The sequence below is a fragment of the Coenobita brevimanus genome, chromosome 37 (assembly GCF_032717465.1).
Source record: "Coenobita brevimanus isolate Jiangsu-jjx chromosome 37, ASM3271746v2, whole genome shotgun sequence".
Lineage (NCBI taxonomy): Eukaryota > Metazoa > Arthropoda > Malacostraca > Decapoda > Coenobitidae > Coenobita > Coenobita brevimanus.
The window spans coordinates 7,487,109-7,512,723 of record NC_136990.1 but is presented as its reverse complement, the minus strand read 5'-3'; positions in this window follow the sequence as shown (position 1 = coordinate 7,512,723).

The window sequence follows — 25,615 nt, the reverse complement described above, 5'->3', positions numbered from 1 at the left end:
TAACGAGATAATACTCACTCACTGACACCTATAGGTATTAATCATTAAAGTCTATAGGCACTATCTTACTGGTGGTTATTGATTCATTTCTATTAATTTTACGTAATAGTTTTCCCAATCAGTTGCATTTTTTAAATTTTCTTTCTTTACCAGTTTAACTAGATAAAACTGGTCACCACCAACCTGTGCCTATATTCTTTACTTTTGATTATTGGCATTTCTCTGCAAAATAGCAGTCAGTACTCAGTCTTTAGTCTACTCAGCCTTAGCTGAGTTAGCATCATGGCTACTAATATATATGTACAGGAAGCCAAAGAAACGGGCCTTACCGATCCCCAACAAATAAAAGAATATGTGCTCTCATGGATTAATTAAGAACAGCAACGTGAGAATGATGCTCGTGAAAAGCGTCGAATTCAGCGTGAGGAACGCGAGAGAGAATGTGAAAACGACCGAGAACAAAGTGAACACGAGCAAAAACAATGTGAACAACGCGAGAGAACGCGGAAAAGAGCAAGAACAACGCAAGAGAGAACACAAATACGAGCGAGAACAAAGAAAGAGAGAACGTGAATACGTGCTAGAACAACGAGAGAGAGAACGAGAACACGAACATGCCGAGCGCGAGGCACGTGAGAAACATGAACTTGAGATGCCGAAGCTCAAGTGAGACTCCTTGCCTTCAGACACATCTGGTGCAGCTAACCCATGCTCCACGAGCGCTCTCCCAGCACACGTTCTGGCGACCCCGTGCATCAAGCTTCCTTCACATAAGGAAGACGAGCGAATCGAGGCATTCATAGCTCGTTTTGAAGACATAGCTCAGCTGTATCAGCTGGATGAGGCAGCTAAATGACTCCAGTTTCTTAGCTTGTTTGAGGGCCCTGCCCTCGATATTCTCCACAGAATTCGTGGAGACAATCTCACATATGAGATGATGAAGGCCGCACTCATCAAGGGTTACGGTCTCACAGTTGACGACGCCAGGAGTCAGTTATGAGGGCACGTCTACAAGAAAAGAAGACTGCTATTCAGTTTCTTGATCAGCTTACTGCTTACTTAGATGAGTGGATGGAGAAAGATGAAACTCCTCCCACATGAGAGGGGATAATTGACCTTATGCTGTGAACGCAGCTAGAAAAGTCGTGGCCTGCTGAGCTTATGGCTCAGCTTAAGATCTGCAAGGTAAGGGATGCCAGCCAAATGGTGGAGAAGGCTGATGCATTCTTTACTGCATACAGGTATCAAACTCGTAACCAACACACCTGGAACAGGAAAGCTTAAAAATCTGGGAAACCATCTCCATCTCAGACTGAGCCCCAGCATCAAGGCCATTCTCAGAATAATGGCCATGGTCCAAACAAACCGCAGAAGAAGGACCAGGGGCAAAATACCCAGAGACCTGAGTGGAAGCAGTATGACAAGTACCCTAGTAAACAGGAGTATCAGCCACACAATCGACCATTGGGACAATCCTTCTCAGAACCAGCACCAGCGTATCGGAGGCAGGAGGCAAACGCAGCCTTCATTCCTCAACAGCAGTACGATGGTGTCGTCCCTAGCAGCACATGAATTTCCCCAGAGTTCACTAGTCCCCCAGTGACAGTGAACCCTCCTCTACAGGTGGTTAACGCTCCATCTTCCCAGACGGTGAGTACGACCCCTCGGGTATTTAATTCTCAGGGCGCCATGTTTGCTGCATTATTCATTCAGCAGCAGCATCAGTGGCTGGCTGCTTCATCCACATGCCCTCCCACAGGTAACAGTGCCTTCCTTGTTCAGCCAAGGTTTGTGGGAGGCGTTCCCGTAAAGGTCCTGAGACAATGGTTCCTCAGGTTGCTCTGACAGGCAGAGTCTAGTTCGGCCTGAGGAATACACAGGTCGACAGATCCAAGTTCAGCTTATTGATGGATCAGTGAGATTGTTCCCTGAGGCACTTATCCAGGTGGCATCTCCATTTTACACTGGTATGACAGTTGCAGTTGTCATACCAGAACCTTTGTTTGACCTTATAATAGGCAACATACCCAGCACCAAGTATAGTTGCACCGTAGATGATGATACACAGACTTCGGCTGCAGTAACACGAGCCATGGCCAAGGCTTCGAACTGTGTCACCTCAGTGACCATTGCATCGCCGGAAGATCTGATTTGTAGCCAAGATGTTGTTCAAGAACAACATTCTGACCTGACACTTTCTGCTGTGCAGAAGAAACAAAAGGGCAGAGTGATTAAGTATTCACGGGGAGGTCAAGCCAAGTTCCTTCGTAAACAAGGGCGCCTCTACCATGAGTCACAAACACCCCAAGGCAAAGTTCGACTGCAGTTTGTCATTCCCGTGAACTTCCGCCAAGCAGTGTTAGAATGGGGCCATTGGTCAGCCTCAGGAGGTCACATGGGCAAAAGGAAGACCCAGGGCTGTATCCGTGCTGACTTTTTCTGGCCAGGAATGGGACCAGAAATAGATACCTTTGTGCGTTCCTGCAATGTGTGTTAACGTACCACCAATCAGGGACATGTCCTTCCTCTGCCATTTGAAACCACGCCCATTATCTCTGAGTCAGTTGAAAGAGAGGGCAGTGGTAATGTGGGTGGAGACCTCATGTCTCGCCCGTTGGCCCCACAGGACACATCATGTCCAGGGCCTGCACATACACATGTACTGTAGGTTAAGGGGGAAGTTCGAGAACCCTGTACGGGCAATCCAAGGCTGCGTCTGAATTAACTTGTGGAGCATTTCGAGCTGTGGGCCTCTCTGAGGATTCCTGGGGAATGCACATTATCCACATGAGTTTTAACACCACGTCAGGTGTTAAAATGTGACGTGTCCAAGATTGCGTAGGGATTTTCAGCTTGCCGTTATTAATCGTAAGTGTAGCGTTAGGTTTAACCAGTAAACTGCCCGTTCTCAGAGATTTGAGCAATCCAAGGACTAGCACGTTTCCTGGTTAATAATGTAGGTTGAAACGGTAAATTACTGGCTATCCTCGGAGATTTGTGCAATTCAAGGACTAGTATGTTTCCTGGTTAATAATGTAGGTTTAACCAATAAACTGCCCGTTCTCAGAGATTTATGCAATTCAGGACTTTCACGTTTCCTGGTTAATAATGTAGGTTTAACCAGTATTCTACAGGGGTCCTCAGAGATTTCAGCAATCCAAGGACTATGTTTCCTGGTTAATCCACCCCGTCCCGGAGACATGGATTCACGTCCTCACATGCTGTGCACTCTCATATCCCAGAGATGTAAATTAACGCGTCAACATTGCAAGGTCCCTAATTTGCACAATTTTCAATTTTCGCGAGTGATTTCGTGAGTAATTTTTCGCACATATACACGGGACACGTTCCTCTATTCCTCTACAAGATGCCAAGCAGGGACAATGCCTTACCGCATAACCTCTCCCCCCCCCCTTCACCCCATTGTCTCGGCAATTCACCTGTTACCAGTGACCTGGCCAGAGTGATTTCCCAGTCGATGACAATGTGGAGGACAAAGTTTACGTAGCATTAGAGGAAGAAACAGTCAGAAATGATGATCAGGTAATGTGGGAAAAAAAGGTCATGAATGGTGATGAGTTAGTGAGTGAAACAATGCTTATAATGCCTATATTACTGTTTGAAAACCAATATACTCTTGTACTACATATAAATTCGTACCAAGTAAATAAATAAATACTGTTTATGAGTGGATAAAATAGTTACCCTCCTATAGAACTCTTTTTCTTTGGTGCCAGCCTGTTAGAAAACCCAGTCAGGTAAGGAGGTACTCGAACCTGGATCGAGTATTTTAAACCTCAGGTGAGCCATTTTTCTATGAATTTTCGATGTTTCTCACCAAAAGCGAATGCTTGAGCCTAAAAAAAAAAAAAAAGGTCCAAAAATGTCCAGACTAGGGCGTACCACTGCCCAGAAAACGTCGGGATGGGGCGGGTTAATAATGTATCCATTAACAAAATAATGGTGTACTTTTTGTAACATAAGTACTGACTACTAGGCAGAGAGAGAAATTGTAATTTAATAACAATTGTTTGTTGCACTGACACTTTTGATCCTCCACCTTGTTTGATTTCACAGGTACAGTTGGCAGGTGTAGCAGTTTTGTCGTGCAGATCAGCTGATCATCTCTGCCGCATACTGCTGCCTCTTCTCTTCTGCCTCGTCGTTTCTATTTACTATTCCTTTGAATTATATAATTTTACACATGGGCACAGTTACACCACAACTGTCACACCTACACCGTGTATTACATACATCAAATTACATAACAATTAGTTGTTAATGTAAATGTAGCAAACTTTTCGCTCAGTTTGACCTAAGTACAGGATTTTTCACTGTCATCACGGAGTTTCTTCCTCAAGCTTGCTTCTATTAACGTAAATACGAGGTTTTTATGCTCATGGGCGACTATGGTTTTCTCCTGTAGCAGGATAGTACACACACCACAGTGTGAATCTTGTGTGACTGAGTTAGGATTTATATGTATGTATGTCGAAAAATTTTCTGAAGAAAAATTTGATTTTGATGGGTCATAATGTCACGAAATCGCGCGAACGTATTTATTTATATAATTTCGTGACATTGTACTTTGATGAGAAAACCACGAACTCTAGTGGAGTTCCCACTGGGCATCACTCAGTTCAACCGTCCTCGTATTCACTTAGATCGGGATGTTTTTCAGAACATTTGTCACTGTTTCACAAGTGACCATTCTTATCCACAACATTAGTGCTTTTAATGAGTGATTTATTGTGAGCCGATATCGTTCACCTTCCTTCCACTGACCGTGGAAGTTAGGCCACGCCTATTTCTGGCGAACACAGCCATCTCTCGCCCCCTTTCATAGTTTGAAGTCAGTCAACTCGGGATCGTCGCGAGGATAGGATCGTTTTGTGCCCATCATAGAGCAGCATCTCTAATGTACAGCAAATTCCTGAATCTCCACATAGACGATGATTGGCGAAGCGGGCTTGGAGCGAATAGCAGTGTTGGTGTTCATCACAGGCGCCCAGACTTTCGTTTCAGCTCCCCTCCACTGACCAGTATTTCTGTTCGTTTTTCTAGTCTTAAGTTTAATTAGCTATTGAATGAGCGAGTGAGTGTATTCTTTTGTTATTTGAATCCGTGAGTCCCCTAGCGACCATGAAATTCCCCTTTTGAATTTATTTTGAGATTCATATAACGTAAATTTATTTTATTGTAATCAATAAATTTACAGTTCTTTTCTTTGAGCTTAATATAATTAGACTTGTGTTTTATTTCTCCACATTAAGCTTATTTTAGTTGTCGCTCCTAGTTTGCACAGACTCTTTACAATATTCATAACTAGTACTTAGGCCAGTTCTTTTGTATCACACTAAAATCTGTTGTGCCAGCCAGGAGTTAATAGCACCGACAGGAACCTGTTTATTATTATTAGCATTAGTTATTGATTGTCAGGGGTGGAGTCACTATCTCGAGAGGCTAACAGTACTACAAACAGCACTCGTGAGTAATTAGTCTCTGCTATGTATTGTTGAGAATGATTATAAATTCTCGTCTTTAGAGAAACGGCGAAGTAAGCCAGCATAAAGTAAAACTTACTGCTTGATTTTCACAAGTTAATTCCTTGTTGGGTCTGGTTAGTACTTGGATGGGTGACCGCCTGGGAACACCAGATGCTGTTGGCATCCCTACGTCAAGTGGGGTTGGTGGAGGATTAGTGCTCCTCCCTGTAAAACAATTAACTCTAAGCCCTTGACCACCCTGTCTGGGATACATGGCGTCTGGCAATGAATGAATGAAAAATGAATTCCTTGTCTATTTTCAAGTAACATTCAGTAATATTAATTCATAAATTCACGTCCCCCCGTGACATCTGGCAACCTCATTCCAGGATATAAACTCCTAGCTCTAAGGTTATTAACGAGATAATACTCACTCACTCACACCTAGGAATTTATCATTAAAGTCTATAGGCACTCTCTTACTGGTGGTTATTGATTCATTTCTATTAATTTTACGTAATAGTTTTCCCAGTCAGTTGCATTTTTTTTTTTTAATTTTCTTTCTTTACCAGTTTAACTAGATAAAACTGGTCACCACCAACCTGTGCCTATATTCTTTACTTTTGATTATTGGCATTTCTCTGCAAAATAGCAGTCAGTACTCAGTCTTTAGTCTACTCAGCCTTAGTTAAGTTAGCATCATGGCTACTAATATATGTACTAATATGTACTAATATATGTACAGGAAGCCAAAGAGACGGGCCTTACCGACCCCCAACAAATAAAAGAATATGTGCTCTCATGGTTTAATAAAGAACAGCAACATGAGAATGATGCTCGTGAAGAGCGTCGAATTCAGCGTAAGGAACGCGAGAGAGAATGTGAAAACGAGTGAGAACAACGTGAACACGAACAAAAACAATGTGAACAACGCGAGAGAGAACGCGGACAAGACCAAGAACAACGCGAGAGAGAACACAAATACGAGCGAGAACAAAGAAAGAGAGAACGTGAATACGTGCTAGAACAACGAGAGAGAGAACGAGAACACGAACATGCCGAGCGCGAGGTACGTGAGAAACATGAACTTGAGATGCCGAAGCTCAAGTGAGACTCCTTGCCTTCAGGCACATCTGGTGAAGCTAACCCATGCTCTACGAGCGCTCTCCCTGCACATGTTCTGGTGACCCCGTGCATCAAGCTTCCTTCATACAAGGAAGACGAGCGAATCGAGCCATTCATAGCTCGTTTCGAAGACATAGCTCAGCTGTATCAGCTGGATGAGGCAGCTAAGCGACTCCAGTTTCTTAGCTTGTTTGAGGGCCCTGCCCTCAATATTCTCCACAGAATTTGTGGAGACAATCTCACATATGAGATGATGAAGTCTGCACTCATCAAGGTTTACGGTCTCACAGTTGACGACGCCAGGAGTCAGTTTATGAGGGCATGTCTACAAGAAAAGAAGACTGCTGTTCAGTTTCTTGATCAGCTTACTGCTTACTTAGATGAGTGGATGGAGAAAGATGAAACTCCTCCCACATGAGAGGGGATAATTGACCTTATGCTGTGAACGCAGCTAGAAAAGTCGTGGCCTGCTGAGCTTATGGCTCAGCTTAAGATCTGCAAGGTAAGGGATGCCAGCCAAATGGTGGAGAAGGCTGATGCATTCTTTACTGCATACAGGTATCAAACTCGTAAGCAACACACCTGGAACAGGAAAGCTGACAAATCTGGGAAACCGTCTCAGACTAACCCCAGCATCAAGGCCATTCTCAGAATAATGGCCAAGGTCCAAACAAACCGCAGAAGAAGGACCAGGGGCAAAATACCCAGAGACCTGAGTGGAAGCGGTATGACAAGTACCCTAGTAAACAGCAGTATTAGCCACGCAATCGACCATCGGGACAATCCTTCTCAGAACCAGCACCAGCGTATCGGAGGCAGGAGGCAAACGCAGCCTTCATTCTTCAACAGCAGTACGATGGTGTCGTCCCTAGCAGCACATGTATTTCCCCAGAGTTCACTAGTCCCCCAGCGAGTGAACCCTCCTCTACAGGTGGTTAACGCTCCATCTTCCCAGATGGTGAGTACAACCCCTCGGGTATCTAATTCTCAGGGCACCATGTTTGCTGCATCATTCATTCAGCAGCAGCATCAGTGGCTGGCTGCTTCATCCACATGCCCTCCCACAGGTAACAGTGCCTTCCTTGTTCAGCCAAGGTTTGTGGGAGGCGTTCCCGTAAAGGTCCTGAGACAATGGTTCCTCAGGTTGCTCTGACAGGCAGAGTCTAGTTCGGCCTGAGGAATATACAGGTCGACAGATCCAAGTTCAGCTTATTGATGGATCAGTGAGATTGTTCCCTGAGGCACTTATCCAGGTGGCATCTCCATTTTACACTGGTATAACAGTTGCAGTTGTCATGCCAGAATTTTTGTTTGACCGTATAATAGGCAACATACCCAGCGCCAAGTATAGTTGCACCGTAGATGATGCCACACAGACTTCAGCTGCAGTAACACGAGCCATGGCCAAGGCTCCGAACTGTGTCACCTCGGTGACCATTGCATCGCCGGAAGATCTGATTTGTAGCCAAGATGTTGTTCAAGAACAACATTCTGACCTGACACTTTCTGCTGTGCAGAAGAAACAAAAGGGCAGAGTGATTAAGTATTCACGGGGAGGTCAAGGCAAGTTCCTTCGTAAACAAGGGCGGCTCTACCATGAGTCACAAACACCCCAAGGCAAAGTTCGACTGCAGTTTGTCATTCCCGTGAATTCCGCCAAGCAGTGTTAGAATGGGGCCATTGGTCAGCCTCAGGAGGTCACATGGGCAAAAGGAAGACCCAGGGCTGTATCCGTGCTGACTTTTTCTGGCCAGGAATGGGAAAAGAAATAGACACCTTTGTGCATTCCTGCAATGTGTGTTAACGTACCACCAATCAGGGACATGTCCTTCCTGTGCCATTTGAAACTACGCCCATTATCTCAGAGTCAGTTGAAAGAGAGGGCAGTGGTAATGTGGGTGGAGACCTCATGTCTCGCCCGTTGGCCCCACAGGACACATCATGTCCAGGGCCTGCACATACACATGTACTGTAGGTTAAGGGGGAAGTTCGAGAACCCTGTACGGGCAATCCAAGGCTGCGTCTGAATTAACTTGTGGAGCATTTCGAGCTGTGGGCCTCTCTGAGGATTCCCGAGGAATGCACATTATCCACATGAGTTTTCACACCACGTCAGGTGTTAAAACGTGACGTGTCCGAGATTACTTAGGGATTTTCAGATTGCCGTTATTAATCGTAAGTGTAGCGTTAGGTTTTAACCAGTAAACTGCCCGTTCTCAGAGATTTGAGCAATCCAAGGACTAGCACGTTTCCTGGTTAATAATGTAGGTTTAACCAGTAAACTACTGGATATCCTCGGAGATTTGTGCAATTCAAGGACTAGTATGTTTCCTGGTTAATAATGTAGGTTTAACCAGTAAACTGCCCGTTCTCAGAGATTTATGCAATTCAGGACATTCACGTTTCCTGGTTAATAATGTAGGTTTAACCAGTAAACTACAGGGGTCCTCAGAGATTTGAGCAATCCAAGGACTACGTTTCCTGGTTAACCCGCCCCGTCCCGGAGACGTGGATTCACGTCCTCACATGCTGTGCACTCTCATATCCCGGAGACGTAAATTAACGCAGCAACATTGCAAGGTCCCTAATTTGCACAGTTTTCAATTTTCATGAGTGATTTCACGAGTAATTTTTGGCACATATACACGGGACACCTTCCTCTATTCCTCTACAAGATGCCAAGCAGGGACAATGCCTTACACCGCATAACCTCTCCCCCCCCCCTTCACGCCATTGTCTCGGCAATTCACCTGTTACCAGTGACCTGGCCAGAGTGATTTCCCAATCGATGACAATGTGGAGGACAAAGTTTACATAGCATTAGAGGAAGAAACAGTCAGAAATGATGATCAGGTAATGTGGGAAAAAAAGGTCATGAATGGTGATGAGTTAGTGAGTGAAACAATGCTTATAATGCCTATATTACTGTTTGAAAACCAATATACTCCTGTACTACATATAAATTCGTAGAAGTAAATAAATAAATACTGTTTATGAGTGGATAAAATAGTTATCCTCCCATAGAACTCGTTTTCTTTGGTGCCAGCCTGTTAGAAAACACAGTCAGGTAAGGAGGTACTCGTACCTGGATCGAGTATTTTAAACCTCAGGTGAGCCATTTTTCTATGAATTTTCGAGCGAATGCTTGAGCCTAAAAAAAAAAAGGTCCAAAAATGTCGAGACTAAGGCGTACCACTGCCGAGAAAACGTCGGGATGGGGCGGGTTAATAATGTATCCATTAACAAAATAATGGTGTACTTTTTGTAACATAAGTACTGACTACTAGGCAGAGAGAGAAATTGTAATTTAATAAAAATTGTTTGTTGCACTGACACTTTTGATCCTCCACCTTGATTGATTTCGTAGGTACAGTTGGCGGGTGTAGCAGTTTTGTCGTGCAGATCAGTTGATCGTCTCTGCCGCATACTGCTGCCTCTTCTCTTCTGCCTCGTCGTTTCTATTTACTATTCCTTTGAATTATGTAATTTTACACGTGGGCACAGTTACACCACAACTGTCACACCTACACCGTGTATTACATACATCAAACTACATAACAATTAGTTGTTAATGTAAATGTAGCAAACTTTTCGCTCAGTTTGACCTAAGTACAGGATTTTTCACCATCATCATGGAGTTTTTTCCTCAAGCTTGCTTCTATTAATGTAAATACGATGTTATTATGCTCATGGGCGACTGTGGTTTTCTCCTGTAGCAGGATACTACACACACCACAGTGCGAATCTTGTGTGACTGAGTTAGGATTTATATGTATGTATGTCGAAAAATTTTCTGAAGAAATATTTGATTTTGATGGGTCATAATGTCACGAATTCGCGCGAACGTATTTATTTATATAATTTCGTGACATTGGAATTCCCACTGGGCATCACTCAGTTCAACCGTTATCGTATTCACTTAGATCGGGATGTTTTTCAGAACATTTGTCACTGTTTCACAAGTGACCATTCTTATCCACAAAATTAGTGCTTTCAATGAGTGATTTATTGTGAGCCTATATCGTTCACCTTCCTTCCGTTGACTGCTGAAGTTAGGACATGCATATTTCCGGTGAACACGGCCATCTCTCGCCCCCTTTCATAGTTTAAAGTCAGTCAACTCGGGATCGTCGCGAGGATAGGATCGTTTTGTGCCCAGCATAGAGCAGCATCTCTGTTGTACAGCGAATTCCTGAATCTCCACATAGACGATGATTGGCGAAGCGGGCTTGCAGCGAATAGCAGTGTTGGTGTTCATCACAGGCGCCCAGACTTTCGTTTCGGCTCCCCACCACTGACCAGTATTTCTGTTCGTTTTTCTAGTCTTAAGTTTAATTAGCTATTGCATGAGCGAGTGAGTGTATTCTCTTGTTATTTGAATCCATGAGTCCCCTAGCGACCATGAAATTCCCCTTTTGAATTTATTTTGAGATTCATATAACGTAAATTTATTTTATTGTAATCAATAAATTTACAGTTCTTTTCTTTGAGCTTAATATAATTAGACTTGTGTTTTATTTCTCCACATTAAGCTTATTTTAGTTGTCGCTCCTAGTTTGCACAAACTCTTTACAATATTCATAACTGGTACTTAGGCCAGTTCTTTTGTATCACACTAAAATCCGTTGTGCCAGCCAGGAGTTAATAGCACCGACAAGAACCTGTTTATTATTATTAGCATTGGTTATTGATTGTCAGGGGTGGAGTCACTATCTCGAGAGGCTAACAGTACTACAAACAGCACTCGTGAGTAATTAGTCTCTGCTGTGTATTGTTGAGAATGTTTATAAATTCTCGTCTTTAGAGAAATGGCGAAGTAAGCCAGCATAAAGTAAAACTTACTGCTTGATTTTCACAAGTTAATTCCTTGTCTATTTTCAACTAACATTCAGTAATATTAATTCATAAATTCACATCCCCCCTTGACGTCTGGCGACCTCATTCCAGGATATAAACTCCTAGCTCTAAGGTTATTAACGAGATAATACTCACTCACACACACCTAGGTATTTATCATTAAAGTCTATAGGCACTCTCTTACTGGTGGTTATTGATTCATTTCTATTAATTTTTCGTAATAGTTTTCCCAGTCAGTTGCATTTTTTTTTTAATTTTCTTTCTTTACCAGTTTAACTAGATAAAACTGGTCACCACCAACCTGTGCCTATATTCTTTACCTTTGATTATTGGCATTTCTCTGCAAAATAGCAGTCAGTACTCAGTCTTTAGTCTACTCAGCCTTAGTTAAGTTAGCATCATGGCTACTAATGTATGTACTAATATGTACTAATATATGTACAGGAAGCCAAAGAGACGGGCCTTACCGATCCCCAACAAATAAAAGAATATGTGCTCTCATGGTTTAATTAAGAACAGCAACGTGAGAATGATGCTCGTCAAGAGCGTCGAATTCAGCGTGAGGAACGCGAGAGAGAATGTGAAAACGAGCAACAACAACGTGAACACGAGCAAAAACAATGCGAACAACGCGAGAGAGAACGCGGACAAGAGCAAGAACAACTCAAGAGAAAACACAAATACGAGCGAGAACAAAGAAAGAGAGAACGTGAATACAAGCTAGAGCAACGAGAGAGAGAACGAGAATACGAACATGTCGAGCGCGAGGCACGTGAGAAACATGAACTTGAGATGCCGAAGCTCAAGTGAGACTCCTTGGCTTCAGGCACATCTGGTGCAGCTAACCCATGCTCCACGAGCGCTCTCCCTGCACATGTTCTGGCGACCCCGTGCATCAAGCTTCCTTCATATAAGAAAGACGAGCGAATCGAGCCATTCATAGCTCGTTTCGAAGACATAGCTGAGCTGTATCAGCTGGATGAGGCAGCTAAGCGACTCCAGTTTCTTAGCTTCTTTGAGGGAACTGCCCTCGATATTCTCCACAGAATTCGTGGAGACAATCTCACATATTAGATGATGAAGGCCGCACTCATCAAGGCTTACGGTCTCACAGTTGACGATGCCAGGAGTCAGTTTATGAGGGCACGTCTACAAGAAAAGAAGACTGCTGTTCAGTTTCTTGATCAGCTTACTGCTTACTTAGATGAGTGGATGGAGAAAGATGACACTCCTCCCACACGAGAGGGGATAATTGACCTTGTGCTGTGAACGCAGCTAGAAAAGTCGTGGCCTGCTGAGCTTATGGCTCAGCTTAAGATCTGCAAGGTAAGGGATGCCAGCCAAATGGTGGAGAAGGCTGATGCATTCTTTATTGCATACAGGTATCAAACTCGTAAAACACACCTGGAACAGGAAAGCTGACAAATCTGGGAAATCGTCTCAGACTGAACCCCAGCATCAAGGTTATTCTCAGAATAATGGCCAAGGTCCAAACAAACCGCAGAAGAAGGACCAGGGGCAAAATACCCAGAGACCTGAGTGGAAGCGGTATGACAAGTACCCTAGTAAACAGCAGCATCAGCCATGCAATCGACCATCGGGACAATCCTTCTCAGCACCAGCACCAGCGTATCGGAGGCAGGAGGCAAACGCAGCCTTCATTCTTCAACAGCAGTACGATGGTGTCGTCCCTAGCAGCACATGTATTTCCCCAGAGTTCACTAGTCCCCCAGCGACAGTCAACCCTCCTCTACAGGTGGTTAACGCTCCATCTTCCCAAACGGTGAGTACGACCCGTAGGGTATCTAATTCTCAGGGCACCATGTTTGCTGCATCATTCAATCAGCAGCAGCATCAGTGGCTGGCTGCTTCATCCACATGCCCACCCACAGGTAACAGTGCCTTCCTTGTTCAGCCAAGGTTTGTGGGAGGCGTTCTCGTAAAGGTCCTGAGACAATGGTTCCTCAGGTTGCTCTGTCAGGCAGAGTCTAGTTCAGCCTGAGGAATACACAGGTCGACAGATCCAAGTTCAGCTTATTGATGGATCAGTGAGATTGTTCCCTGAGGCACTTATCCAGGTGGCATCTCCATTTTACACTGGTATGACAGTTGCAGTTGTCATGCCAGAACCTTTGTTTGACCTTATAATAGGCAACATACCCAGCGCCAAGTATAGTTGCACCGTAGATGATGCTACACAGACTTCGGCTGCAGTAACACGAGCCATGGCCAAGGCTCCAAACTGTGTGACCTCGGTGACCACTGCATCGCCGGAAGATCTGATTTGTAGCCAAGATGTTGTTCAAGAACAATATTCTGACCTGACACTTTCTGCTGTGCAGAAGAAACAAAAGGGCAGAGTGATTAAGTATTCACGGGGAGGTCAAGCCAAGTTCCTTCTTAAACAAGGGCGGCTCTACCATGAGTCACAAACACCCCAAGGCAAAGTTCGACTACAGTTTGTCATTCCCGTGAACTTCCGCCAAGCAGTGTTAAAATGGGGCCATTGGTCAGCCTCAGCAGGTCACATGGACAAAAGGAAGACCCAGGGCTGTATCCGTGCTGACTTTTTCTGGTCAGGAATGGGACCAGAAATAGATACATTTGTGTGTTCCTGCAATGTGTGTTAACGTACCACCAATCAGGGACATGTCCTTCCTGTGCCATTTGAAATCACGCCCATTATCTCTGAGTCAGTTGAAAGAGAGGGCAGTGGTAATGTGGGTGGAGGCCTCATGTCTCGCCCGTTGGCCCCACAGGACACATCATCTCCAGGGCCTGCACATACACATGTACTGTAGGTTAAGGGGGAAGTTCGAGAACCCTGTAGGGGCAATCCAAGGCTGCATCTGAATTAACTTGTGGAGCATTTCGAGCTGTGGGCCTCTCTGAGGATTCCCAGGGAATGCACATTATCCACATGAGTTTTCACACCACGTCAGGTGTTGAAGTGTGACGTGTCCGAGATTGCTTAGGGATTTTCACTTTGCCGTTATTAATCATAAGAATAGCGTTAGGTTTAACCAGTAAACTGCCCGTTCTCAGAGATTTGAGCAATCCAAGGACTAGCACGTTTCCTGATTAATAATGTAGGTTTAACCAGTAAATTATTGGCTATCCTCGGAGATTTGTGCAATTCAAGGACTAGTATGTTTCCTGGTTAATAATGTAGGTTTAACCAGTAAACTGCCCGTTCTCAGAGATTTATGCAAATCAGGACTTTCACGTTTCCTGGTTAATAATGTGGGTTTAACCAGTAAACTACAGGGGTCCTCAGAGATTTGAGCAATCCAAGGACTACGTTTCCTGGTTAACCCGCCCCGTCCTGGAGACGTGGATTCACGTCCTCACATGCTGTGCACTCTCATATCCCGGAGACGTAAATTAACGTGGCAACATTGCAAGGTCCCTAATTTGCACAATTTTCAATTTTTGCAAGAGATTTCGCGAGTAATTTTTGGCACATATACACGGGACACCTTCCTCTATTCCTCTGCAAGATGCCAAGCAGGGACAATGCCTTACACCGCATAACCTCTCCCCCCCCCTTCACCCCATTGTCTTGGCAATTCACCTGTTACCAGTGACCTAGCCAGATTGATTTCCCAATCGATGACAACGTGGAGGACAAAGTTTACATAGCATTAGAGGAAGAAACAGTCAGAAATGATGATCAGGTAATGTAGGAAAAAAAGGTCATGAATGGTGATGAGTTAGTGAGTGAAACAATGCTTATAATGCCTATATTACTGTTTGAAAACCAATATACTCCTATACTACATATAAATTCGTAGAAGTAAATAAATAAATACTGTTTATGAGTGGATAAAATAGTTACCCTCCCATAGAACTCGTTTTCTTTGGTGCCAGCCTGTTAGAAAACCCAGTCAGGTAAGGAGGTACTCGTACCTGGATCGAGTATTTTAAACCTCAGGTGAGCCATTTTTCTATGAATTTTCGATGTTTCTCACCAAAAGCGAATGCTTGAGCCTAAAAAAAAAAGGTCCAAAAATGTCGAGACTAGGGCGTACCACTGCCCAGAAAACGTCGGGATGGGGCGGGTTAATAATGTATCCATAAACAAAATAATGGTGTACTTTTTGTAACATAAGTACTGACTACTAGGCAGAGAGAGAAACTGTAATTTAATACAAATTGTTTGTTGCACTGACACTTTTGATCCTCCACCTTGATTGATTTCGCAGCTACAGTTGGCGGGTGTAGCAGTTTGTCGTGCAGATCAGCTGATCATCTCTGCCGCATACTGCCACCTCTTCTCTTCTGCCTCCTCGTTTCTATTTACTATTGCTTTGAATTATATAATTTTACACGTGGGCACAGTTACACCACAACTGTCACACCTACACCGTGTATTACATACATCAAACTACATAATTACTTGTTAATGTAAGTGTAGCAAACTTTTCGCTCAGTTTGACCTAAGTACAGGATTTTTCACCGTCATCACGAAGTTTCTTCCTCAAGCTTGCTTCTATTAACGTAAATACGACGTTTTTATGCTCATGGGCGACTGTGGTTTTCTCCTGTAGCAGGATACTACACACACCACAGTGTGAATCTTGTGTGACTGAGTTAGGATTTATATGTATGTCAAAAAAATTTCTGAAGAAAAATTTGATTTTGATGGGTCATAATGTCACGAATTCGCGCGAACGTATTTATTTATATAATTTCGTGACATTGTACTTTGATGAGAAAACCACGAACTCTAGTGGAATTCCCACTGGGCATCACTCAGTTCAACCGTCCTCGTATTCACTTAGATTGGGATGTTTTTTGGAACATTTGTCACTGTTTCACAAGTGACCATTCTTATCCACAATATTAGTGCTTTCAATGAGTGATTTATTGTGAGCCTATATTGTTCACTTTCCTTCCGTTGACCGCTGAAGTTAGGCCACGCCTATTTTCGGCGAACACGGCCATCTCTCTCCCCCTTTCATAGTTTGAAGTCAGTCAACTCGGGATCGTCGCGAGGATAGGATCTTTTTGTGCCCAGCATAGAGAAGCATCTCTGTTGTACAGCAAATTCCTGAATCTCCACATAGACGATGATTGGCGAAGCAGGCTTGGAGCGAATAGCAGTGTTGGTGCTCATCACAGGCGCCCAGACTTTCGTTTCGACTCCCCTCCACTGACCAGTATTTCTGTTTGTTTTTCTAGTCTTAAGTTTAATTAGGTATTGAATGAGCGAGTGAGTGTATTGTCTTGTTATTTGAATCCATGAGTCCCCTAGTGACCATGCAATTCCCCTTTTGAATTTATTTTGAGATTCATAAAATGTAAATTTATTTTATTGTAATCAATAACTTTACAGTTCTTTTCTTTGAGCTTAATATAATTAGACTTGTGTTTTATTTCTCCACATTAAGGTTATTTTAGTTGTTGCTCCTAGTTTGCACAAACTCTTTACAATATTCATAACTGGTACTTAGGCCAGTTCTTTTGTATCACACTAAAATCCGTTGTGCCAGCCAGGAGTTCATAGCACCGGCAAGAACCTGTTTATTATTATTAGCATTAGTTATTGATTATCAGGGGTGGAGTCACTATCTCGAGAGGCTATTAGTATCTGCTGTGTATTGTTGAGAGTGTTTATAAATTCTCGTCTTTAGAGAAACGGCGAAGTAAGCCAGCATAAAGTAAAACTTACTGCTTGATTTTCACAAGTTAATTCCTTGTCTATTTTCAAGTAACATTCAGTAATATTAATTCATAAATTCACATCCCCCCGTGACATCTGGCGACCTCATTCCAGGATATAAACTCCTAGCTCTAAGCTTATTAACGAGATAATACTCACTCACGCACACCTAGGTATTTATCATTAAAATCTATAGGCACTCTCTTACTGGTGGTTATAGATTCATTTCTATTAATTTTACATAATAGTTTTCCCAGTCAGTTGCATTTTTTTTTTAATTTTCTTTCTTTACCAGTTTAACTAGATAAAACTGGTCACCACCAACCTGTGCCTATATTCTTTACTTTTGATTATTGGCATTTCTCTGCAAAATAGCAGTCAGAACTCAGTCTTTAGTCTACTCAGCCTTAGTTAAGTTAGCATCATGGCTACTAATATATGTACTAATATGTACTAATATATGTACAGGAAGCCAAACAGACGGGCCTTACCGACCCCCAACAAATAAAAGAATATGTGCTCTCATGGTTTAATTAAGAACAACCACGTGAGAATGATGCTCGTCAAGAGCGTCGAATTCAGTGTGAGGAACGCGAGAGAGAATGTGAAAACGAGCGAGAACAATGTAAACACGAGCAAAAACAATGTGAACAATGCGAGAGAGAACGCGAACAAGAGCAAGAACAATGCGAGAGAGAGAACACAAATACGAGCGAGAACAAAGAAAGAGAGAACGTGAATACGAGCTAGAACAACGAGAGAGAGAACGAGAACACGAACATGCCGAGTGCGAGGCACTTGAAAAACATGTACTTGAGATGCCGAAGCTCAAGTGAGACTCCTTGCCTTCAGACACATCTGGTGCAGCTAGCCCATGCTCCACGAGCGCTCTCCCTGCACATGTTCTGGCGACCCCGTGCATCAAGCTTCCTTTATACAAGGAAAACGAGCGAATCGAGGCATTCATAGCTCGTTTCGAAGACATAGCTCAGCTGTATCAGCTGGATGAGGCAGCTAAGCGACTCCAGTTTCTTAGCTTATTTGAGGGCCCTGCCCTCGATATTCTCCACAGAATTCGTGGAGACAATCTCACATATGAGATGATGAAGTCCGCACTCATCAAGGCTTATGGTCTCACAGTTGACGACGCCAGGAGTCAGTTTATGAGGGCACGTCTACAAGAAAAGAAGACTGCTGTTCAGTTTCTTGATCAGCTTACTGCTTACTTAGATGAGTGGATGGAGAAAGATGAAACTCCTCCAACACGAGAGGGGATAATTGACCTTATGCTGTGAACGCAGCTAGAAAAGTCGTGGCCTGCTGAGCTTATGGCTCAGCTTAAGATCTGCAAGGTAAAGGATGCCAGCCAAATGGTGGAGAAGGCTGATGCATTCTTTACTGCATACAGGTATCAAACTCGTAAGCAACACACCTGGAACAGGAAAGCTGACAAATCTTGGAAACCGTCTCAGACTGAACCCCAGCATCAAGGCCATTCTCAGAATAATGGCCAAGGTCCAAACAAACCGCAGAAGAAGGACCAGGGGCAAAATACCCAGAGACCTGAGTGGAAGCGGTATGACAAGTACCCTAGTAAACAGCAGCATCAGCCACGCAATCTACCATCGGGACAATCCTTCTCAGCACCAGCACCAGCACCAGCGTATCGGAGGCAGGAGGCAAATGCAGCCTTCATTCCTCAACAGCAGTACGATGGTGTCGTCCCTAGCAGCACATGTATTTCCCCAGAGTTCACTAGTCCCCTAGCGACAGTGAACCCTCCTCTACAGGTGGTTAACGCTCCATCTTCCCAGACGGTGAGTACGACCCCTCGGGTATCTAATTCTCAGGGCACCATGTTTGCTGCATCATTCATTCAGCAGCAGCAGCAGTGGCTGGCTGCTTCATCCACATGCCCTCCCACAGGTAACAGTGCCTTCCTTGTTCAGCCAAGGTTTGTGGGAGGCGTTCCCGTAAAGGTCCTGAGACAATGGTTCCTCAGGTTGCTCTGTCAGGCAGAGTCTAGTTCGGCCTGAGGAATACACAGGTCGACAGATCCAAGTTCAGCTTATTGATGGATCAGTGAGATTGTTCCCTGAGGCACTTATCCAGGTGGCATCTCCATTTTACACTGGAATAACAGTTGCAGTTTCATGCCAGAACCTTTGTTTGACCTTATAATAGGCAACATACCCAGCGCCAAGTATAGTTGCACAGTCGATGATGCTACACAGAATTCGGCTGCAGTAACACGAGCCATGGCCAAGGCTCCGAACTGTGTCACCTCTGTGACCATTGCATCGCCGGAAGATCTGATTTGTAGCCAAGATGTTGTTCAAGAACAACATTCTGACCTGACACTTTCTGCTGTGCAGAAGAAACAAAAGGGCAGAGTGATTAAGTATTCACGGGAAGGTCAAGCCAAGTTCCTTCTTAAACAAGGGCTGCTCTACCATGAGTCACAAACACCTCAAGGCAAAGTTTGACTGCAGTTTGTCATTCCCGTGAACTTCCGCCAAGCAGTGTTAGAAAGGGGCCATTGGTCAGCCTCAGGAGGTCACATGGACAAAAGGAAGACCCAGGGCTGTATCCATGCTGACTTTTTCTGGCCAGGAATGGGACCAGAAATAGATACCTTTGTGCGTTCCTGCAATGTGTGTTATCGTACCACCAATCAGGGACATGTCCTTCCTGTGCCATTTGAAACCACGTCCATTATCTCTGAGTCAATTGAAAGAAAGGGCAGTGGTAATGTGGGTGGAGACCTCATGTCTCACCCGTTGGCCCCACAGGACACATCATGTCCAAGGCCTGCACATACACATGTACTGTAGGTTAAGGGGGAAGTTCGAGAACCCTGTAGGGGCAATCCAAGGCTGCGTCTGAATTAACTTGTGGAGCATTTCGAGCTGTGGGCCTCTCTGAGGATTCCCAGGGAATGGACATTATCCACATGAGTTTTCACACCACGTCAGGTGTTAAAATGTGACGTCTCTGAGATTGCGTAGGGATTTTCACCTTGCCATTATTAATCGTAAGTGTAGCGTTAGGTTTAACCAGTAAACTGCCCGTTCTCAGAGATTTGAGCAATGCAAGGATTAGCACGTTTCCTGATTAATAATGTAGGTTTAACCAGTAAATTATTGGCTATCCTCGGAGATTTGTGCAATTCAAGGACTAGTATGTTTCCTGGTTAATAATGTAGGTTTAACCAGTAAACTACTGGCTATCCTCAGAGATTTCTGCAATTCAAGGACTAGTATGTTTCCTGGTTAATAATGTAGGTTTAACCAGTAAACTGCCCATTCTCAGAGATTTATGCAATTCAGGACTTTCACATTTCCTGGTTAATAATGTAGGTTTAACCAGTAAACTACAGGGGTTCTCAGAGATTTGAGCAATCCAAGGACTACGTCTCCTGGTTAACCCACCCCGTCCCGGAGACGTGGATTCACATCCTCACATGCTATGCACTCTCATATCCCGGAGATGTAATTTAACGTGGCAACATTGCAAGATCCCTAATTTGCACAATTTTCAATTTTCGCAAGTGATTTTGCGAGTAATTTTTGGCACATATACACGGGACACCTTCCTCTATTCCTCTACAAGACGCCAAGCAGGGACAATGCCTTACACCGCATAACCTCTCCCCCCCCCTTCACCCCATTGTCTCGGCAATTCACCTGTTACCAGTGACCTGGCCAGAGTGATTTCCCAATCGATGACAATGTGGAGGACAAAGTTTACATAGCATTAGAGGAAGAAACAGTCAGAAATGATGATCAGGTAATGTGGGAAAAAAAGGTCATGAATGGTGATGAGTTAATGAGTGAAACAATGCTTATAATGCCTATATTACTGTTTGAAAACCAATATACTCTTGTACTACATATAAATTCGTACCAAGTAAATAAATAAATACTGTTTATGAGTGGATAAAATAGTTACCCTCCTATAGAACTCTTTTTCTTTGGTGCCAGCCTGTTAGAAAACCCAGTCAGGTAAGGAGGTACTCGTACCTGGATCGAGTATTTTAAACCTCAGGTGAGCCATTTCTCTATGAATTTTCGATGTTTCTCACTAAAAGCGAATCCTTTAGCCTAAAAAAAAAAAAGGTCCAAAAATATCGAGACTAGGGTGTACCACTGCCCAGAAAACGTCGGGATGGGGCGGGTTAATAATGTATCCATTAACAAAATAATCGTGTACTTTTTGTAACATAAGTACTGACTACTAGGCAGAGAGAGAAATTGTAATCTAATAAAAATTGTTTGTTGCACTGATACTTTTGATCCTCCACCTTGATTGATTTCGCAGCTACAGTTGGCGGCTGCAGCAGCTTTGTCGTGCAGATCAGCTGATCATCTCTGCCGCATACTGCCGCCTCTTCTCTTCTGCCTCGTCGTTTCTATTTACTATTGCTTTGAATTATATAATTTTACACGTGGGCACAGTTACACCACAACTGTCACACCTACACCGTGTATTACATACATCAAACTACATAACAATTAGTTGCTAATGTAAATGTAGCAAACTTTTCGCTCAGTTTGACCTAAGTACAGGATTTTTCACCGTCATCACGGAGTTTTTTCCTCAAACTTGCTTCTATTAACATAAATACGAGGTTTTTATGCTCATGGGCGACTGTGGTTTTCTCCTGTAGCAGGGTAGTACACACACCACAGTGTGAATCTTGTGTGACTGAGTTAGGATTTATATGTATGTATGTCGAAAAATTTTCTGAAGAAAAATTTGATTTTGATCGGTCATAATGTCACGAATTCGCGCGAACGTATTTATTTACATAATTTAGTGACATTGTACTTTGATGAGAAAACCATGAACTCTAGTGGAATTCCCACTGGGCATCACTCAGTTCAACCGTCCTCGTATTCACTTAGATCAGGATATTTTTCAGAACATTTGTCACTGTTTCACAAGTGACAATTCTTATCCACAAAATTAGTGCTTTCAATGAGTGATTTATTGTGAGCCTATATCGTTCATCTTCCTTCCGTTGACCGCTGAAGTTAGGCTTCGCCTATTTCCAGCGAACACGGCCATCTCTCTCCCCCTTTCATAGTTTGAAGTCAGTCAACTCGGGATCGTCGCGAGGATAGGATCGTTTTGTGCCCAGCATAGAGCAGCATCTCTGTTGTACAGCGAATTCCTAAATCTCCACATAGACGATGATTGGCGAAGCGGGCTTGGAGCGAATAGCAATGTTGGTGTTCATCACAGGCGCCCAGACTTTCGTTTCGGCTCCCCACCACTGACCAGTATTTCTGTTCGTTTATCTAGTCTTAAGTTTAATTAGCTATTGCATGAGCGAGTGAGTGTATTCTCTTGTTATTTGAATCCATGAGTCCTCTAGCGACCATGAAATTCCCCTTTTGAATTTATTTTGAGATTCATATAACCTAAATTTATTTTATTGTAATCAATAAATTTACAGTTCTTTTCTTTGAGCTTAATATAATTAGAGTTGTGTTTTATTTCTCCACATTAAGCTTATTTTAGTTGTCGCTCCTAGTTTGCACAAACTCTTTACAATATTCATAACTGGTACTTAGGCCAGTTTTTTTGTATCACACTAAAATCCGTTGTGCCAGCCAGGAGTTAACAGCACCAGCAAGAACCTGTTTATTATTATTAGCATTAGTTATTGATTGTCAGGGGTGGAGTCACTATCTCAAGAGGCTAACAGTACTACAAACAGCATTCGTGAGTAATTAGTCTCTGCTGTGTATTGTTGAGAATGTTTATAAATTCTCGTCTTTAGAGAAACGGCGAAGTAAGCCAGCATAAAGTAAAAACTTACTGCTTGATTTTCACAAGTTAATTCCTTGTCTATTTTCAAGTAACATTCAGTAATATTAATTCATAAATTCACATCCCCCCGTGACATCTGGCGACCTGATTCCAGGATATAAACTAGCTCTAAGGTTATTAACGAGATAATACTCACTCACTCACACCTAGGTATTTATCATTAAAGTCTATAGGCACTATCTTACTGGTGGTTATTGATTCATTTCTATTAATTTTACGTAATAGTTTTCCCAGTCAGTTGCATTTTTTTTTTTTTAATTTTCTTTCTTTACCAGTTTAACTAGATAAAACTGGTCACCACCAACCTGTGCCTATATTCTTTACTTTTGATTATTGGCATTTCTCTGCAAAATAGCAGTCAGTACTCAGTCTTTAGTCTACTCAGCCTTAGTTGAGTTAGCATCATGGCTACTAATATATGTAATAATATGTACTAATATATGTACAGGAAGCCAAAGAGATGGGCCTTACCGAACCCCAACAAATAGAAGAATATGTGCTCTCATGGTTTAATTAAGAACAGCAACGTGAGAATGATGCTCGTGAAGAGCGTCAAATTCAGAGTGAGGAACGCGAGAGAGAATGTGAAAACGAGTGAGAACAACGTGAACACGAGCAAAAACAATGCGAACAACGCGAGAGAGAACGCGGACAAGAGCAAGAACAATGCGAGACGGAACACAAATACGAGCGAGAACAAAGAACGAGAGACCGCGAATACGAGCTAGAGCAATGAGAGAGAGAACGAGAACACGAACATGCCGAGCGCGAGGCACGTGAGAAACATGAACTTGAGATGCCGAAGCTCAAGTGAGACTCCTTGGCTTCAGACACATCTGGTGCAGCTAACCCATGCTCCACGAGCGCTCTCTCTGCACATGTTCTGGCAACCCCGTGAATCAATCTTCCTTCATACAAGGAAGACGAGCGAATCGAGGCATTCATAGCTCGTTTCGGAGACATAGCTCAGCTGTATCAGCTGGATGAGGCAGCTAAGCGACTCCAGTTTCTTAGCTTGTTTGAGGGCCCTGCCCTCGATATTCTCCACAGAATTCGTGGAGACAATCTCACATATGAGATGAAGTTCGCACTCATCAAGGCTTACGGTCTCACAGTTGACGACGCCAGGAGTCAGTTTATGAGGGCATGTCTACAAGAAAAGAAGACTGCTGTTCAGTTTCTTGATCAGCTTACAGCTTACTTAGATGAGTGGTTGGAGAAAGATGAAACTCCCCCCACACGAGAGGGGATAATTGACCTTATGCTGTGAACGCAGCTAGAAAAGTCGTGGCCTGCTGAGCTTATGGCTCAGCTTAAGATCTGCAAGGTAAGGGATGCCAGCCAAATGGTGGAGAAGGCTGATGCATTCTTTACTGCATACAGGTATCAAACTCGTAAGCAACACACCTGGAACAGGAAAGCTGACAAATCTGGGAAACCGTCTCAGACTGAACCCCACTATCAAGGCCATTCTCAGAATAATGGCCAAGGTCCAAAAAAACCGCAGAAGAAGGACCGGGGGCAAAATACCCAGAGACCTGAGTGGAAGCGGTATGACAAGTACCCTAGTAAACAGCAGCATCAGCCACGCAATCGACCATCGGGACAATCCTTCTCAGCACCAGCACCAGCGTATCGGAGGCAGGAGGCAAACGCAGCCTTCATTCCTCAACAGCAGTACGATGGTGTCGTCCCTAGCAGCACATGTATTTCCCCAGAGTTCACTAGTCCCCCAGCGACAGTGAACCCTCCTCTACAGGTGGTTAACGCTCCATCTTCCCAGACGGTGAGTACGACCCCTCGGGTATCTAATTCTCAGGGCACCATGTTTGCTGCATTATTCATTCAGCAGCAGCATCAGTGGCTGGCTGCTTCATCCACATGCCCTCCCACAGGTAACAGTGCCTTCCTTGTTCAGCCAAGGTTTGTGGGAGGCGTTCCCGTAAAGGTCCTGAGACAATGGTTCCTCAGGTTGCTCTGTCAGGCAGAGTCTAGTTCGGCCTGAGGAATACACAGGTTGACAGATCCAAGTTCAGCTTATTGATGGATCAGTGAGATTGTTCCCTGAGGCACTTATGCAGGTGGCATCTCTATTTTACACTGGTATGACAGTTGCAGTTGTCATGCAAGAACCTTCGTTTGGCCTTATAATAGGCAACATACCCAGCGCCAAGTATAGTTGCACCGTAGATGATGCTACACAGACTTCGGCTGCAGTAACACGAGCCATGGCCAAGGCTCTGAACTGTGTCACCTCGGTGACCATTACATTGCCGGAAGATGTGATTTGTAGCCAAGATGTTGTTCAAGAACAACATTCTGACCTGGCACTTACTGCTGTGCAGAAGAAACAAAAGGGCAGAGTGATTAAGTATTCATGGGGAGGTCAAGCCAAGTTCCTTCGTAAACAAGGGCAGCTCTACGAGTACCATGAGTCACAAACACCCCAAGGCAAAGTTCGACTGCAGTTTGTCATTCCCGTGAACTTCCGCCAAGCAGTGTTAAAATGGGGCCATTGGTCAGCCTCAGGAGGTCACATGGGCAAAAGGAAGACCCAGGGCTGTATCCGTGCTGACTTTTTCTGGCCAGGAATGGGACCAGAAATAGATACCTTTGTGCGTTCCTGCAATGTGTGTTAACGTAC